Here is an 8,403-nt window from a genome sequence, read left to right as displayed (position 1 = left end):
CACCATTTGAGCTGGCTGGAGGACACCAGATTGGTCCGCTTTCCCACCGTCTATCATCGCCACCTCTACATGCTTATGCACTGCACTATCCATCATGCCACCCTCATGTCCCATCCAGACACTAAGTGGCGGGACCTGTTCGGCAAGGGCGTGGCTGGGGCACCCCAGTGACTGAGTCTGTACTCCACCCTCATCCAACAAGCCACTGGGGCACTCAACTTGTGGCTCCTCCATGGAGCCATCACCACAGGCGTGTATGTGGCGAGCTTCGTAGACACTCCGGTCCTTAGCAAACTTAAAAAAAACTTGCAACTTAATTTCAGAAAGTATCTAAAATGGTTAAGTAAAATACTTTCTATTGCTAGTCCTAGAAAAATCAGTAGCAAAAAAAATTAACCCCTGTGCTAAAAACTAAATGTTTGTACAAAAGTAAAGCTTAAAAGGCCTAATAAGTAAGTGGCTTTGCAAAAACTGTTAAGGTGTTATTGTAAAACAAAATGTGTAAGCAGTGTGGTATGTTTGCTCTGTGTGTATCTTGCATAGCAAAAAAAACCTGCTAAAAGTGTAAGTACCTGCAATCTCATTGGTAAAGTGGGTAAAAAATGGTTTTTTTAACCTCCCCTCACTCTCCAAAAATTGTGTAAATCTTTTTTTTTTTAAGTGTTATCAGTTTATTAAAACAAACAAAAAATGATTCTAAAAACTCAGTGTCAGCTATTAAGGCTCTTAGTGTAACTAATAAAGTTAATCAAAACAAATAAACAAAGGCATTTCTTAAAACGTGGGCAAAAAAAATTAAATGTGGTAAAATACAGGTGTATATTTTAAATAAAAAATTAAACTTCCCCCCCGCCCACAAAGGCAATATAAATATTTACTAAAGGCTAAAATAAACTACCTAATATAAGTTAGAATAAATGGTTTAAATTAAAAAATAATAGTATAAATACTTAATATGTATAGTTTCCTGATTTTGATCTGTTTTAAAACATCAAGGAAAATATGTTATACAAATACACTTTTTGCCTATTGCTTTTAATCTTTTATATTTTCTTAAGGTTTGCATTGCCTTAAGAAACTCCATTTCTGTTGCTCTGTAGCTTAACGTAAGTGCTCAACCTTTTACTCTTTGTATGCTGTATGTGTAAAACAATGGGTAAAAGTATGTCTGTGAAAAAGAAAAACATCAGCTGGCAACTGGCTAAAAATATAAAATAAAAAACCAAACAAAAAAAAATCTGCCCCAAAATAGCAACAACAAAAAATGGCAATCAATCTTCAAAAAAACCCACAGTAATAACGCAGCAAAAGCCAAAAAACCTGGGTAAATTAACAAGACTATAAAAAATGGGGCAAAAAATATCAATTTTGGGTCTTATTCTGTACGTCATCCTAAAGCATTGGTTTGCCTAATGAGATGAATCGGCAAAAGCCCGATCAACTTGGCTGGCTACTAAGTTGATCCAAGCACTGATAAAAATGGTAATGTATACCAGCGCAAAACAAAAATTGGAGTATAAATATGGTGTGTGTATGTGTGTGTATTAAGCACTTAATCAAGAAGTGTGGCATCTTGCCTTATCCTCCCTTATAAGCAGGGATTCGTGTTTTCTGGTTTGCATGGAAAAACAGAGAAAACCATGGATTTCCCATTTTTATCAGAGAAAATGCAGATTTTCCCTTTTAGAAGAGAAACCAGCGGATTTCCCCTTTGCAAAGATCTCTGCAGGCTAGCAGAGTTCTAGCTTACAAGAGCTGTTTGCAAAAGGGAAGGAGAAACCCTCAACCCTGCCCAGAGGTGAAGGGAGAGGGGGAAGGGTGGGGTCCAACACTCGCACTTACCAGAGGCTGCTTCAGGCTCACTCTTCTTGCTGGAGGCAAGTGGGGCTTGGTGGTTGCAGGGCAGGGCTGTGGGGGGAAGCTGCTAGGGGCTGAGGGAATGGGAAGGTTTGCAGCTTGCTAGGCACTGTGGCCAGGATGGGGTTTGTAGCCTACCTGCTCCTAGCCAGAGTGCTTGGCTGGCTGCAGATCCCTGCTGCTCCTGGCCAGCTGCAAACTGGAGTGCCCGGCAGGGCTGCAAACCTCCCCGCTCCCTCATCCCCCAGACATCTTGGGCACTCCAGCTGGGAGCGGGGAAGGTTTCCAGCCTCCCTGCTTCCTGAGCCCCAGCCAGCTTAGACACTCTCTGGCCAGGCACTCTGGCCAGGAGAGGGTTTGTGTCCTGCCCACTCCCAGCCAGAGTGCTTGGCCACCTGCAAACCCCGTTGCTCCCAGCCAGCTGCAAACCCCCACTCCTGGCCACAGTGCCCAGCTGGAGAGTGCCCCAGCTGGCTGGGGGCTGAGGGAGTGGGAAGGTTTGCAGCCAGCCAGCCACTCTGGCCAGGAGGAGCAGGGGGCAGTTTGCAGTTTGCCTCCCCCACTCCCTCAGCCCCCAGCCAGCTTGGGCACTCTCTGGCCGGGAGGAGAGGTTTGCAGCCGGCCAGGAACTCTGGCCAGGAGTGGGGAGACTATAAACCCTCCCTCCCCTGGCCATAGTGCATGGCCAGCTTCAAAGCCTGAGTCACAAATGCTGCACTCCCTGCTCTGCTGCCCTCCCCCAGGCCCTCCAGAGTGCAGCATGTGCGACTGGTGCAACAGGGCACAGTTGGGCCATGCATGAAAGCTGCCTGCCTCTGCAAGCTCCTTGCACACTTCCTCTGTGTACATGGGGGCAGTGCACACCCACCCTGCCCCCACCCTTCACACAGATCTGGGGGGTGCAGGTCCCCACTGTGGTGGGCAAGTAGGGGATGCTACTGCGCTGAGCCACCCACCTCACTGCGCCCGACCACCTTCCAGGGTCCGAGTGTCTCCTTGGGGGCGCCTCATGTCTGGCTGACCTCCTTCCTGGAGCACACCCATTAGCCTGTGGGTATAGCTGCCACCACCCAGGGACTGGCCTAATCCTGGCACTGTGACCCCTGGAAAACACAGGCCTAATAGCCCTCAAGGGTACTCGACTCACTTCAAGAACTTGGGGTGCTTCCCTCAGTCTGAAGCACAAATAGTGGTCTCCCTTAGCCAAACCAAGGGGACCCCAAAGCATACCAGGGGTGGGCAAAATACAGCCCACGAGGCCATTCTATCAGGCCCATGGTTAGAAAATTATTTCTCTTTCTTTGGCTCCTGTCAAAAATGACAGGAACCAGGGGCAGTAGGAACCAGGGGAAGCCCAGAGGGCTCCCGCAACAGCAGGACCCAGCCGTCCCTGCCCTTCCATCCGGAAGCCCCAGCAGGGGCTTCTGGCCTGGGATCACATGGCTGTCCCAGTGCAGGAAGCTCAGATAAGGGGCAGGGGGAGAGGGAGAAGGGCAGGGAAGGAGCCCAGGGAAAAGCAGCCCCTCCCCTGCCCCGTGGCCAGTGCTCCCTGCTTCAGCCACTCACAGCATGCGGGGATGTCCTGAGCAGGCACAGGCAGCCTCAGGCGGGGTGCTGGCCATGGGGCAAGTGAGGGGCCGCTTTTCCTGTACTTAGCACCAGCTTGTAACCCGGCCCTGCTGCCAGCCTGGGCCCTGCGATGGCTTCAGACTTGCCCGTCAGGGCTGCGCGCAGCGACAGCAGCTGCCTCCCCCCCCCACTTGCCATGCCGGGAAGTGTTTGCTTCCCTAACTGTCCTAGTAGTGGTAGTCTCTTGATGAGCAGACCCCATAGTATTTCTGGGTTTCACAGGGATCTTTGGCTTAGGTAAAAGAAGCGTTGCTGCAGAGCAAGTGGGGAAGGAGAGTAGAGAAGAAAAAATACACCCAGTTACTACCAGTTTGACGATAAAAGTTATTTATTGCTATGTATATAAAATGTATAATGGTACTAGTAATAATAGACGTGCAAAGAAAAACAATCAAAACAATTACAATATTACCCTGGTTTCACTAAGCATTTGGGGAAACTTAGTTCAAGCTTAACTAGTACAATTCAGGTTCAGAAATCTATGCCTAGAGAGAACAGAAAGAGAGAGAAAGCAAGAGCTGGGGTCTCACCAGTCCAAGGTACTCAGGTTCCAATGCTGACAGGTAAAGTTCTTAGCACTATCCTTGACAGGAGACGATCTGTTTCTTCCAGCTTCTCGAGAACAACAGCAGATGGTGTCAGAGAGATTTCTCTCTTGAAGCACAACTTTGCTGTTTTTTTTACAGATTTTTATACTCTCAGTTCAGCTTCTTCAAAGCATTCTTTTAATTGTGTAAATAATTGTCTTTTCTATTGACAAGGGGTTAGCTATTGACAAGGGGTTTGGAACATCTCAAGAAACTGATTAAAAACTAGGAAAAACATAAGGTTAAGGAGTAACCAGACACTTAGGAGCCAGCTTTAAATTCTTATGGATAGCAGATATACTAGATGGAATACCTCATTGTTTCTTCTCAGATAGCTTGCAGTGACAGGATTTTGTATTTTTACCTGTTGTGAATAAGCCTCAGCTTAGCATGAATTTTCCAGATCTTACTGTAGTCTTTTAACAGACTTAAGGGGATTACTTGGAGTGTTCATAAACTTTGTGGGGAGGACTTTCACCAGTGTTCCCAGGAAAAGTATGACAGCACTTGTGGTCAGGGCTCCAATGGGCTGGACTCTGTGATGAACCCTTTACCATTGTTCAATGTTGCCCAGACCCCCTCTGACTCGGTCTTTTGCCTCAGCATTCCCTAACCCGGCAACTGAGTTTTACTCAACCAGGTTTAAATAGGCCTCCCATATTGGGACCGGGAAATGTACAGCCTGAGTGCCTATTAAACTTTACTTCTGCTTAGTTCTGGTTAGATGAGGTGTGTGTGTGTGTGGGTTGGGGAAAGGTCCTTTGTAAATCCAGATTAGAATTGGTCTGATAAACGCTGAGCTGGGTGTGTGTAAATGTGGATTGATTAGCATTTGGAGCACAGATTCCCCATCATGCAGTGCTCCCCTGCTTCTCTGATCCCAGAATTCACTGCTGTCCTTGCCTTGGAATCTCTGTTCTCCATCCTGAATGCTAATGAAGGTGCATTCCTGTCCCATCTCCCATTTAAATGAGTTGTCATTTTTGGTTCCATCTCAGATGCAAATGAGACCAGGGGAGTTGCTCCCTTATCTGGAGGGCTTTAGGTATGTCTCCCACTGCATCTTCACTGTCTTTCATAATCAGTTCTTGTTCAGGGAGAGGAGGGGAAAATTCTTTGTGAGTCAGACAGGCTGCGGCCCGTGCCAGGGTTCCCCATGAACATGGAGCTGAGAAGTAACACTGCCTGTGTCTGCTCAAAACAAAATGAGGGCAGGGGGTACATGGCAGGATGCTCTGCTTGTGCCCCTTGCCCCTCAACCCTGCTGCCCCTGCCTCCCAGCCCTGCTGCCCCATGCCCACCACCCAAAGCACCAGCCCCCCAGCCCTGCTGCCCCTTGCCCCCTAGCCCAGGGTCTGTAGCTGTTAGCAGCTACCCAGAACCTGGGGCAGCTGCAAACATGTGCTGCATCTCTGCCCCAGCCCCAACCTGTGCCTGCTCAGGACATCCCCATGTGGGCTGTGATTGGCTGCAGCAGGGAGCACAGGGCACAGGGCAAGGGAAGGGCCACTTTTCCCCATGCTCCACACCAGGTCATTCCCTGCCACGGAGCAGGGTGTGAGAGCTGCATGCTGTCCCCCACCTGTACCATGTGGCTGGGTGGTGGGGCACTGGGAGTGAGCAGGTGCACAGGGCCCACACCGGTGTCCCAGGGCCAGTGCCAGCGGGGCCCAGAGCAGGGCAGCAGGGGTACAGGGTTCCCACTGATGTGTTCTATGGAGCCAGGCCAGCTCCCCACTCTCCCTGCTGGTGCAGCCCAACCCAGCTCCACAGACCCCTTCCAGCCTGTGCCCTGCTCTGGCCCTGAGACATTGGTCCCAAGATGGTGACCAGGGGGCAGGGCAGCTGTCAAGGGGAGGGGCTACCCATGCGGCCCTCAACAGCTTGCCAAAACTGGGTAAGCAGACCTCTGCCCAAAATAATTACCCGTCCCTGAGTTAGACCCACTCCCAATAAGTCTCCCACGCTAGGTACAAAGGGGAACTGTATTGGGTACAGGGCGTAGGCTTGGAATAGGGTACAGGGTTAAGCAGTATCAGAGAAATCCCATAAAGCAAACAGGGTAGCTGGGGTAGCCTTTGATCATGCATCTGAGTTACTACAAGCTTTATATCTAGTTAGATCTCAGGTAGCTTACTTACAAGTATCGTCCAGAGGCAGGTGGAGATTCCCTCTGGAGGCAGGCAGTTCATTGAGCATGCGTTTCAAGAGACAGTAAGTTTCAGATGGTCCAGCTTTTCTCTCTGAGTTTTCATCATGGCTACTCCCTCTCCTCCTAGGCAGTACTTAACTTATATAGCCCTTATGACCTCATTTACCTGGTCCAATGGCTGTGAGCCAACTAATCTGGAATGCATCACTGGTTGCTGGGCAGATTGGCAGAGTCTCTAGCCCCCTCCCAATCAGGTTGGCATTTCTTAAAAATAGGGAGTATAAGCTCTCTCTGAGTTTTCATCATGGCTACTCCCTCTCCTCCTAGGCAGTACTTAACTTATATAGCCCTTATGACCTCATTTACCTGGTCCAATGGCTGTGAGCCAACTAATCTGGAATGCATCACTGGTTGCTGGGCAGATTGGCAGAGTCTCTAGCCCCCTCCCAATCAGGTTGGCATTTCTTAAAAATAGGGAGTATAAGCTCTTCACCCAGGTATGTGATGCCAGTCATGTAGGCAGAAGGAGCAGGTTTCCCCCCTCCCTCAGGAATGTATCTAACTCAGGTTTCAACTCAGGGTTACCTAAAGAGCCCATATTAACCCAATTGTCACAGGGAAGAGATTTTGGGGAGAGACAGAGGTGGCATTCTGCCACACCCCCTATCCCCCAGGAGTCCACACTGCCACTGGGAGCTGGCCCTGCCTGAGTCTGCAGCAGGGCAGGCACCAGTGGAGGAGTGAAAAAGCCACTGCCTTCCATAGGGGGCAGGGGGCTGCAGACTTGGGTCCCTGGCCCCATAGCCCTGGCAGCTGGGGGGTAGGGGCTGTGGGTGGGGGGCAAGGGGCACAATCAGGGCTGGTGGGCTATGGTGGGGGGGGGAATGAGGGACACCAGCAGGGCTGTGGGGAGCATTTAATTTGAACCGTGGATTTGGGGATTTTTATCAGAGAATTCATGATTTTTTTATCACTGAAAACCAGGATCCCTACTTATAAGGTCTTACTTGTGATCTGAGCAATTGGCAATTTGTGTCTAACATTTAAGTGGGGCAGCCTAGGGCAGCCTGAATTATGAATGATTGTCGTAATCTAATCATTCCATCAAAGGTGTGGCAGGAAAGAGGAAAGGGAGGGTACACAAGGGGCCAAAGCAGGGCAAGAGCTGCAAGGCCACCAGGGGGCATCATGACCACATTTGGGGGCCCAATCCTGTCACAGAGCCAAATTCAACTCTGTTGATAATACAAGTGATACAGATTAATCAAGGCATTGGCCTTTAATTGTGCACCCTTGAGGCTTTTTGAAAATCCACAACACATTTCTATATGAATGGTGAAAAAAGCACATGGATAGAGATGGGCAAGCAATGTTTTTGGATACAGTTTTCCTTTTTAAAGTTCTTATGCAAAATAATAGGTTCAAATATAGGTGGTACCCTGAAGCCCCCTTGAAATCCTAGCAATATATTAACCTTTGCATTGCAACCCTTCATTCCTCATAGAAATAGTTTAAGGAAACGAGGTCTGGATTAGGTGTAAATTATAATGTAAATCAAGACTTGTTTTTTGGGTTTTTAGGTTTTTTAACAAACAGGCTCCCTCCCTGTGCTACACATGGGTTCTTTCCCTCAGGTGCTTTGGCTTCTGTTAAATATAGTATTTGGCTTCCTGTCACCCAGTAGTGTGATAAAGATCAACACAAAGGTTCTTCCTGCCTCAGCACATTCACTTAAGGTATCAATTTGCAACCCAAACTCTGTATTATCCTGCTCCTCTCTCAGCCTCTCTCTGCTCCTTTTTATTCCAGAGGATTTTCACTTGTTCTTAGTTCATAACTTACAGGCCAAAATGGAAAGATATTAACAGACTAGCAAATTGCCCATCAAGAATGACTGGGGATGGGTGGAGGTGGGCAGGAACAGAGGTCTGCATCTGCCCCCCCCTCCACCTAGGGCTGGGGCCGCTTCCTGCCTCCCCCCACCACTTCAGGCTGGGGCCAGGGCTGGGGCCTGGGCCATTTTCTACCATTTCAGGCTGGGGCCAGGGCCTAGGCTGTTCTCCACCGCTTTGGGCCAGGGCCAGGGCCAGGGCCAGGGCCAGAGCTGCTCCCCACCTCCCCCTGCCACTTCAGGCCACAGCCAGGGCCCGCGACCACAGCAGCAGTGGTGGAGAGGGC

The sequence above is a fragment of the Alligator sinensis genome, unplaced genomic scaffold (assembly GCF_000455745.1).
Source record: "Alligator sinensis unplaced genomic scaffold, ASM45574v1 scaffold32_4, whole genome shotgun sequence".
In the NCBI taxonomy this organism is placed as follows: Eukaryota; Metazoa; Chordata; order Crocodylia; family Alligatoridae; genus Alligator; species Alligator sinensis.
Note: the sequence above shows the minus strand (reverse complement) of the source record.